Source organism: Gavialis gangeticus, unplaced genomic scaffold (assembly GCF_001723915.1).
Source record: "Gavialis gangeticus isolate Ggan-Ray unplaced genomic scaffold, GavGan_comp1, whole genome shotgun sequence".
Classification (NCBI taxonomy): domain Eukaryota; kingdom Metazoa; phylum Chordata; order Crocodylia; family Gavialidae; genus Gavialis; species Gavialis gangeticus.
Window position 1 is genome coordinate 94,495,785 of NW_017729025.1, and position 8,749 is coordinate 94,504,533.

Here is an 8,749-nt window from a genome sequence, read left to right on the forward strand (position 1 = left end):
GTAAAAAAAAAAAAAAATCAAGAAAAAAATTAACAGGATTGCAGTGCGACTTGTATAGGGCTTAAAACCGGAGGAAAACACCTATCTGGTGACTCAGGCAACATTACGAGCAACCACAAAATAATACAAATCAGGAAAGAGACAAGACACTGTGTAGGTGGGAAAGGGAGGAGCAGAAGCTGTAATATTCGGCCCATCAAGACTCCAGACAGCTTAGTTTAACAATATGAGCTTTATCTTTTAATAAATATAAGGATACTATATACCATACTCTTTACAATATATTTTTAAGTTTAAAAGTTCATTTACAAAATTTACTTTTACAAATCCCACATTTTGAGTTTAAGGTGATGTCAGAAGATGTAGACCAAGATTCTCAACTACGACTGTTAATAGTCAGGTTAGTTGAAACTAAAACTGATTTTTAGAAGTTCAGAGGATCAAATAGCCTCTAAATGTTTTCTATTGAAACTGCTGGGTGTCCATCTCTTCTGAAATGGGAGTCTAAAATTTACACAACTGAATATGAACTAAGAGGCCTAACATTAGAAAACATTTTTAAAAAATCTTGACTAAGATTAATTGCTTTATTTGGGGTTTGCTCAAGTAAATAAACATAAGCTAACTGTATTTCAATCAAAGAAATGTTTGAAGCCTGTCTTGAATGGCTTGCATTTCCTATGGCAAAGAAAACATTTAAAATACTCAGGACTGTTGTAAGAAACACCCATTAGGATAAATAAGCAAAACTGGCTGCTGTCACAGACAACAGTCCAAAGTCCCCAACAGAGTGAGTCACAGGACAGGAAGCATAAGTCACTAACTGTTGCATACTTCAATGGGTCCAACCACTGGTCACACTTTTCCATGTTAAAAAAAAAGGAATAAGTAGGTAAAAATGTTATCTTTATAACACTGTTCTGCAGACACTTGATATCTGGCCAGAAGCGTAAGACACTTGAGACGGGGGTGTAGGTTATAGCTGTGTTGGTCTAAGGACATAGGCAGACAAGTTTCTTTGGGTGAATCTGATATCATTTATGAGACCAACTTAAAGAGTTGGAAAACAATTACTAAGCAAGCTTTTGGGTTCAAAAACCCTTAGTTAGGCTAAGGAAGTTTCAGCAGTTGGTGTGTGCATCTTGTATGCAGGCCAGCCCAGCCTCTGACTTCTTTACTTTTCATTCCATTCAGGAAGAGCACACACCAACTGCTGAAACTTCCTCAGCCTGACAGAGGGTTTTTGAACCAAAAAGCTTGCTTAAAAGTTGTTTTCCAACTATTTAAGTTGGTCTAATAAAAAGATATCAGATTCACCCAAAGAACCTCATCTGCCTAAGGCACTTGAGAGGTATCCGACAGAGCTCTAGAGAAGCTGCACCAGCCAGCAGGAATAGAGTGTGTGCGCACGTGTAGCAGCTGCTTCATTACCTTAAACCTTTAAGCATGTGTGTGATAACTTTAAACCCAAGAGATGTTCATTGAACTGCTAACATCCACTGGTCTGCTAACATGAAGTTACATAGTTGTATGACTGAGGCCTTGAAGCACAACATAACCAGCTGATTGTGGTTTTGCTATAGATTTCCCCATGTTATGGGGAGAAAACTGCTGGCTGCAAGTGGGAGATGTAAAGGCAAATTATGTCATGGGACAGAAGACACATTTGCAGGTTTCTAAATAACATTTGTTAGAATTGAAAGCTGGCCTACAATTCCTTCCTGGACAGTTTTAGTGATGAGGTAAAGTTATGAATTTTGCAGAAAAGCAGATTCATAAGATGATGCAGCTTGCATAAGAAAAGCCATATATAAGAAAAAACAGACTATAGTCTCTCTTATTACCATTGACATATGTTGTGAAATGAACTCTTTAGATAAACAGTACTTGGCGTTTAATATTCCATCATATGGCATTACGGTTTGAGGCTTGAATTTCAGCATTGTTCAACTTGTTACCACAGGCAGCTCAACGTGGTAGATAACATGACTTCATGCTAGGGAAAACAGGTAGAAGCCTGCATAGTTCTCTCTTAATCAGACAGTGATCTCAGAATTACATACAAGCAAGTCATTGTTGAGAATTTACATAGAGCAAGCGGTTTACTTTTTCTCTTGCATACAGCCCACCAATGCTTTTGCAGAAAAGCTAAAGACGCATCTAGACAACTTCTGCGGGGAAGTACCCGAGGTACTGAAGAACTCTGTTGCTGAAAGCAGTTACTTCGCAGTGAAGTGGTAACTTCTTAAGGTGGACAATTTATAAAAATATTTCTGATTAGATAATGACATGCATGTATTAGTTTATAAAAATGTAGCCAGCCCCAATATGGTCTTGGGTACATAAACAATATGTATACACAATACACTGTACTGATTAATTGAGACCAGTGTCAATGATAATGATCATCTTCTAGAATGAACTGTTACATTTTCATTAAGATGACTGAACTGCAGCCATCTCTGAGATGAGGAAAGCAGCAGACAACAATTGGGCTTAAGAGGGTAGGGAAAACCCACCATATGCCTTCAGAGAGATTAGGATTTTCCTCTATTGCAGTGTCTTGACATGGAAACCATCATTCCATGTCAGTGTAGACTGCCTGATTTCACATGTCACCAACAAGCACTGAGAATAGGTGGTGAAAAAGTTCTTTCCAAAGTGATTGCATGATCCCAAAATACCTTCCTTAGAATACGAATTGCAAAGCACCAGCAGGCGGTTCCTGTAAACACAGGCATTTCAAGCCTGGTGCTAGAACACTAGTCATAGAGAAGTCAGGCTGGAACGGACCTCCAGAGGTCATCTAGTCCAACCCCATGCCTGAGGCAGAATCATCGTTATCCAAATCACCCCATACAACCATAATCTAAATGCTACATAAGACCACCATCAACTGTGACTCAACCTAGACCTAACACCGTAGCCTGCCACAGGTAAAGCAGGTGAATCACAGCAGCCAATGTCCTGCTTCTATAAAATGTTGTCAATATGCACTCAAGAGGTCCCAGGTCAAGAGCCATGCCCTCCAAAGAAGGCAATCCCCCCTCCCCGCCCAAAGTCTATAGCAATCTGACTATGGGGTAAAATTCCTTCCTGAACCCAAAAGAGGTGATCAGTCTGACCCTGAGGTTAGGGGCAAGACCCCCTAGCCAGGAACCTGTGGCTTTGGTCCCAGCATGAGCACTGGCACATCCCAGTCAAAGTCCTAGCCTTGGCCATAGGCAACACTGTCACGGCGCAGGGTCCTAGTGGTGGCAGAGATCCCCCTAGCACCTCCTACCGTGCCAAGTTAGTCTCAAAGCACCCTCATTCTCGCCTGCCATATCTTGCTCTTACATATATATTAAAAGGGAGGCTGCCTTTTGTCCCTTTGGACATGGTGCTCTGTTGCATCCTGGCCCTGTTTTGTACTGTGTGACTTGATGTACCCCAGCCTTATGGGTTATGCGTGGCTCCAACCACCCTTTTACCATGCCCCACGCCTCATTGATGTACCGGACGCTGTTTGGGTTCGTCACGCCACCCCCTTTGCTCTGGGGCTCATCACGCCCAGGTGGCCATAGCTATGCCTGGCCCCAACTCTCCTCCTCAGGGTTTCAAACCCCCGCAGATGGGCTCAGGTGGCCATAGCCATGCCTGGCCCCTTTGCTCTAGGGCTGGGGTCTGTGCACCCCTAAAATGCTGTGCCTTGCAGGTGCCAGGGTCAGTGCACCCCAAATGCAGCACCTTCTCTGGCACCAGGGTCCCCACACTACTGTGGGTCCCCTTATGAGGCCTCCTCCAACCCCTAATAGCCTCACCCAAACTACCAGTTGTAAACAATAAATAGAAAAGCTCAAACCCCTAGGCTGCAACATAAATTCAAGCCACTCAGCTATCACATTAGCCCTGCCACATCAGGGGTGCTCTATCCTTCCCCCAGTCTCAAAGCTATACCTATAGTCTAGCCTCTCCTCTTTGTTCAGTCCAGCAGAGCTGCTTCCCCTACAACTGCTAGCAAGGGACTCCCTGCTTGGCCTCAGCCTGGGAGTTATATAGGGGCCAGGCCCTGCCCCTTCCTATCAGCTGACGTCTACTGGTTGCCCTGGCAACCCACAGCTGGGCTCCTCACTTACTGCTCCATAAGTAGCAGGCGTCTCAGTGCCCTGCTACAAACACCCAGCGCCTCTGGGAAGACTTAAAAACACCCTGACACATACAGCAGAAAAAAGGTGGGGGTAGGGGTGAGAGCAACCAGCAAAGCCCAGAAACATGGGGAATACCCATGGTAAAAAAGGCATAACTATGCCTAGATCATTCCTGACCACAGCTGTCCAACCTCTTCTTGAACACTTCCAGTGATGGAGCATCCACGACTTCCCTAGGCAGTCTATTCCACTGCCTCACTGTTCTAACGGTGAAGAATTTTTTCCAGGTATCCAAACTAAATGTACTTTCCTGCAACTTCAAGCTATTGGTCTGCATCCTCCTCTCTGCAGCAGGAGAGAAAAGGTGGTTTCGCTTTTCTTTATGGCAGCCCTTCAAGTATTTGAAAACTGCTATCATGTCTCTTCTTAACCACCTTCTCCGCAAGCTGAACAAGCCTAGCTCTTTCAGCCTCTCCTCGTATGACTTTCTTTCCAAGCCTTTGGTCATCTTTGTTGCCTGCTGCTGTATACTCTCTAACTTCTCCACATCCTTTTAAAAATGTCCCTCACTTTCCATTGTGAAACAGTAAATTGAGATCTTTGAAGTGAGGTAGTTACATGCTTACAATAAAACAAACTGCATCAAAAGATGAATACGATCAAAAGTATCCAGGTAACAGGATAGAAGTTGGCAGCTGCTCTAAAGGTTTCAGAATTTCAAAGCATTTGAAAAGCTGCAGATCAAGGTAGTAAATGTTTTTCAGGGGCATGTGGCTACCCAGATTTGAGCTGGGTTTTGCATTCTAATACTGTGCTAAAATCTACCGCAAATAAAATATCACCTCCCTGCATATTTTGTTCTGTGGAATGACACTCTAGCTCTTCTGTTATCATACTATACCTCTCTTTGCTTTGGAATAATTGAGATAACTGAAATGATGTATTTTAAACTGCTAGTCTTACTTCAACTTGAGAACAGAATTCAAGATGGATTATTTCTTGTCTGTTCATCACTAATAATAGATAGCAAGTAGGTCAATTTTTGTCCTCAGGTACAATTAAACCAAAACACTGCCATAACTGCTGGCAAAGATATAACTAGAAAATTTGCCCATGTGGATTTTAGTAAGCTATTCTGTTGCTGGGAATATTCCAGTTCATAATATTGGCTCTACAAAACAGTTGCAATGTATTTATTCACACAATAAACACATGCAGTTCTAGATGGGTAGAGCAGATATGCTACATTAAAAGACATCATTTTAAAAAGGAATTGTAAAATCTTTTAAATCATACTCCATATAAACCATTAACAATAGCCAGAGCAAGCAAGACTGGCAATGTATATGATTAAAAATAAATCAGTGCTACACCAAATATGACCAGCTGACAAACCTTGAAACATAGTCAGTTGTAGTGCCTTTCCCAATATCATTTTCCTTTGCCCTTAATTCAAGATTAGGGTTTGTTCAAGCAACAAAAGCAGAGCTTCACTCCATCTATGGAAGAGTAAATGGTTGAACTGAACATGTCTTATGCTGCTCTGCTATTTACTGGCCTCAACCCCTCAGAAACAGCTTTTCTCAGTTAGACTCCACCTTTTCAGCTAGCAGCAATTTTCTCACCAAGTTGCACAGAACAGTATTCTGAGACTGTCCAATTTAGAAAAGGATCTGAAGCTACTGAACAATTTTGACACGGTTTCACCTAGACAATATGAGATGAAAAGCATCAAGTTAAAAAGACTGCAGCCCTCTGGGAGACAGATGCAGCTCAAACTCTTCCTTAATTATTTAAGATTGCCAACTACAGCTAGAGTTGCTTGTTCCAAGTGCCTCACTTCTATGTACTAATCTGAGGTTCAGATCAGGACAAAGAATATTCTGTTCTTTTATAAACAGAGATATTTTGGCGTGGGACACTCCAAGTGCTGAAAGTCAGTTTGCTATTTTGGGGTGTGGTTTTCTATTTTAGCCTTCCTCTGTGAGGCTGGTCCGGAACAGAGTTCTAATGATAAGAGGGAACATAAATTATCAGAGAGGAGCAGCCTGCCACACAAACAGGACTTCAAGCAAGGACCTGCTTATTACTCTAATTTCTAAGCGTGACCATTTACAAGTGACCTGAGAAAGCATTTTGTTGCACATTTTAACATGGCATGCACTTTTCAGACCTTTTCTTACTAACAATTTCTCAGAGCTAAAGATCACTTGACTTCTTTGTCTTTTTATATTGGGATTGTGGAAAACACCATCTGGTATTTAACTGTGGTTTACAGCACACTTGTTCATTGTATGAATATACCTTCTGAATTCTTTCTACCCTGCCTACATTGCAATGGCTATTCTATCAGAGTACAAGTAAAGGCCTTGTTACACCTTATTATGCTGTAAGCCGAACTAGGGTTAATCGGCTTAGTGTTGTTCTGTTTAATGGACACGTCACACTGTAGGATGAAAAACCATCACTGCCTGTCTTTCACCTGCACAGCTGTGATTTGCCACTAGCGGTCTGGTGAACAGAGGAGCTAGGGGCAGGACCAGCTTGTTGCTCCTGGCAGGCAGAGTGAGTGTCGCACTCCCAGAGAGCCTGGCAGCTGTGGTGTTTCTTGCTGCTGGCTAAACCGGCATGCTGCTTGAGCTCCAAAGGGCCTGACACTGCTTTCTCCAGAGCCCGCTCCCCATGCTGCTCCAACTGGAGCTGCCATCAGCCAGCTGGGTGCCACCTGAGCTCCAAAAAGGATTAGGTTTCTTGGAGAAGGCTAATGGCAGCAAACCCTGGAGGAAAAAAAAAAGGATCTTGCTCCCAGGACCTGGACACACCGCAGTGGGGCCAGGAGGCTGGAGCAGGGTGGAGCTCAGTGGCTGCAGTGCAGCAGTCTGAGACTGGTTCCTGAGACTTCATGCTCTGCCATGCTGTGCAGGGTCCAGCTGCTGGCTACTTCTGCCAGGCTTGACTGGCTGTGGCTGTGGTTGGCAGGGGCCTGAAGCCCCTGAGTCCCCTCCCCACCACAGTTTCAGCTCGGTGGCTCCAGGCAGGGAGCCTGGGGCTTGGCACTGTCTGACCAGGTTGAGGCTGCACAGAGCAGGCAGGGAGGCTGTGCTGCGCACAGCTGCTTCTAAAGCCTGGTGCGGGCAGGAAGTCCTTTCCCTGCAACCCCCCTGGACCAGGACTAAAAGGCTTGCTGCTCCTGCTGGGCAGAGCCAGTGCTACAGCCTTGGAGCTCGCTCTCTTGGCCCAGCTTGGGCCCAGCTTTATGGGAACATGGTAGGGGGCAGTACAAGGACAGGACTCCCTGTTGGGCTTGGTTGGTAGTTGTGAGCAGCACAGTCTCCCTGACTGCTCTGTGCAGCCCCTGCCGAGATGGGCAGTGCCGAGCCCTGCGCTCTGTTCCCAGAGCCAACTGGCTGCTACAGGGGATTCAGAGACTTCAGGTGCCTGCCAACCATGGCTGCTGCCAAGTGAGCCAGGCAGGGGGAGCTGGTGGCTGGACCCTGCACATCCTGGCAGAGCATGGAGTCAGGGAGAACTGGACTCAGGCTGCTGCACTGCACCTGCCAAGCTCTACCCTGCTCTAGCCACCTGGCTCCACCAGGGCATGTGGCCGGGTCTGGGAGGTGCAGGCACCGGGAAGCAAACACACTGCAACAGAGCGCAGGGGTAGGCACAGTTTCAAACACAGGTCAGCGGGAGGGGTGAGCACCTCTGGAGAGGCCACTGCATCCTGGGATACTGGAGGACTTCAATTTGAGCAGAAAAACTGTGAAGAGTGGCCACACCTTAATGGAACAGTAGCAAAATTAGGCAGACTAGAGATAACCCTGCCCTGGAGTGGCATAACTTTAAACCAAATAACAACCTCAATGAGATGGGAGTCCAAGACGGGTGGTTGTTCCTCAAGGAGATGATCCTCCAAGCTCAAAAGGAGTCAGTTCCAATGAGCACCAAGGCAAGCAGGAGTGCTAAAAAGCCCCCATGGCTCCGCAAAAGTATCCAGGAATGCCTGAGGGCAAAAAAGGAGGCATACAAACAGTGGAAGCAAGGGGCTATCACCAAGGAGGATTACACCTCTGTTCCTTGTGACTGCAGGGGGGCTGTTAGGAAGGCCAAGTAAGAAGGCACTGGGGAACATGGGGCCCCTACAGGACAGGCTTGGCAATCTGGTGATTGGAGCTAATGAAAAAGCTGACCTCTTTAACAAATTCTTTGCCTCCATATTCCTGAACAGGAACCAGGACATTTCTCCAATAGGATTATGGATGGACCCAGGGGAGGTACCGCCATGCCTAGGGTCAGGGATGACTTAGTTAGGGAATAGTTGGAGGGGCTGGACGTGTTTAAAACAGTAGGTCCAGATCCTCTTCACCAGAAGGTGCTGAGGGAATTGGCGGGGGTCATAGCAGGGCCCCTGGCACAGCTTTATGAGTGTTTGTGGGGCTCTGGCCAGGTACCAGAGGATTGGAAAAGGGCGAGTGTGGTCCCCTTTTACAAGAAGGGGAGAAAGGAAGACCCAGGTAACTATAGGCCAGTTAGTTTCACCTTGGTCCTTGGGAAGACCTTTGAGAAAATTATCAAGAAGCACATCTGCAAGGGCCCAGCAGGGGAGGTAATGCTCAGGG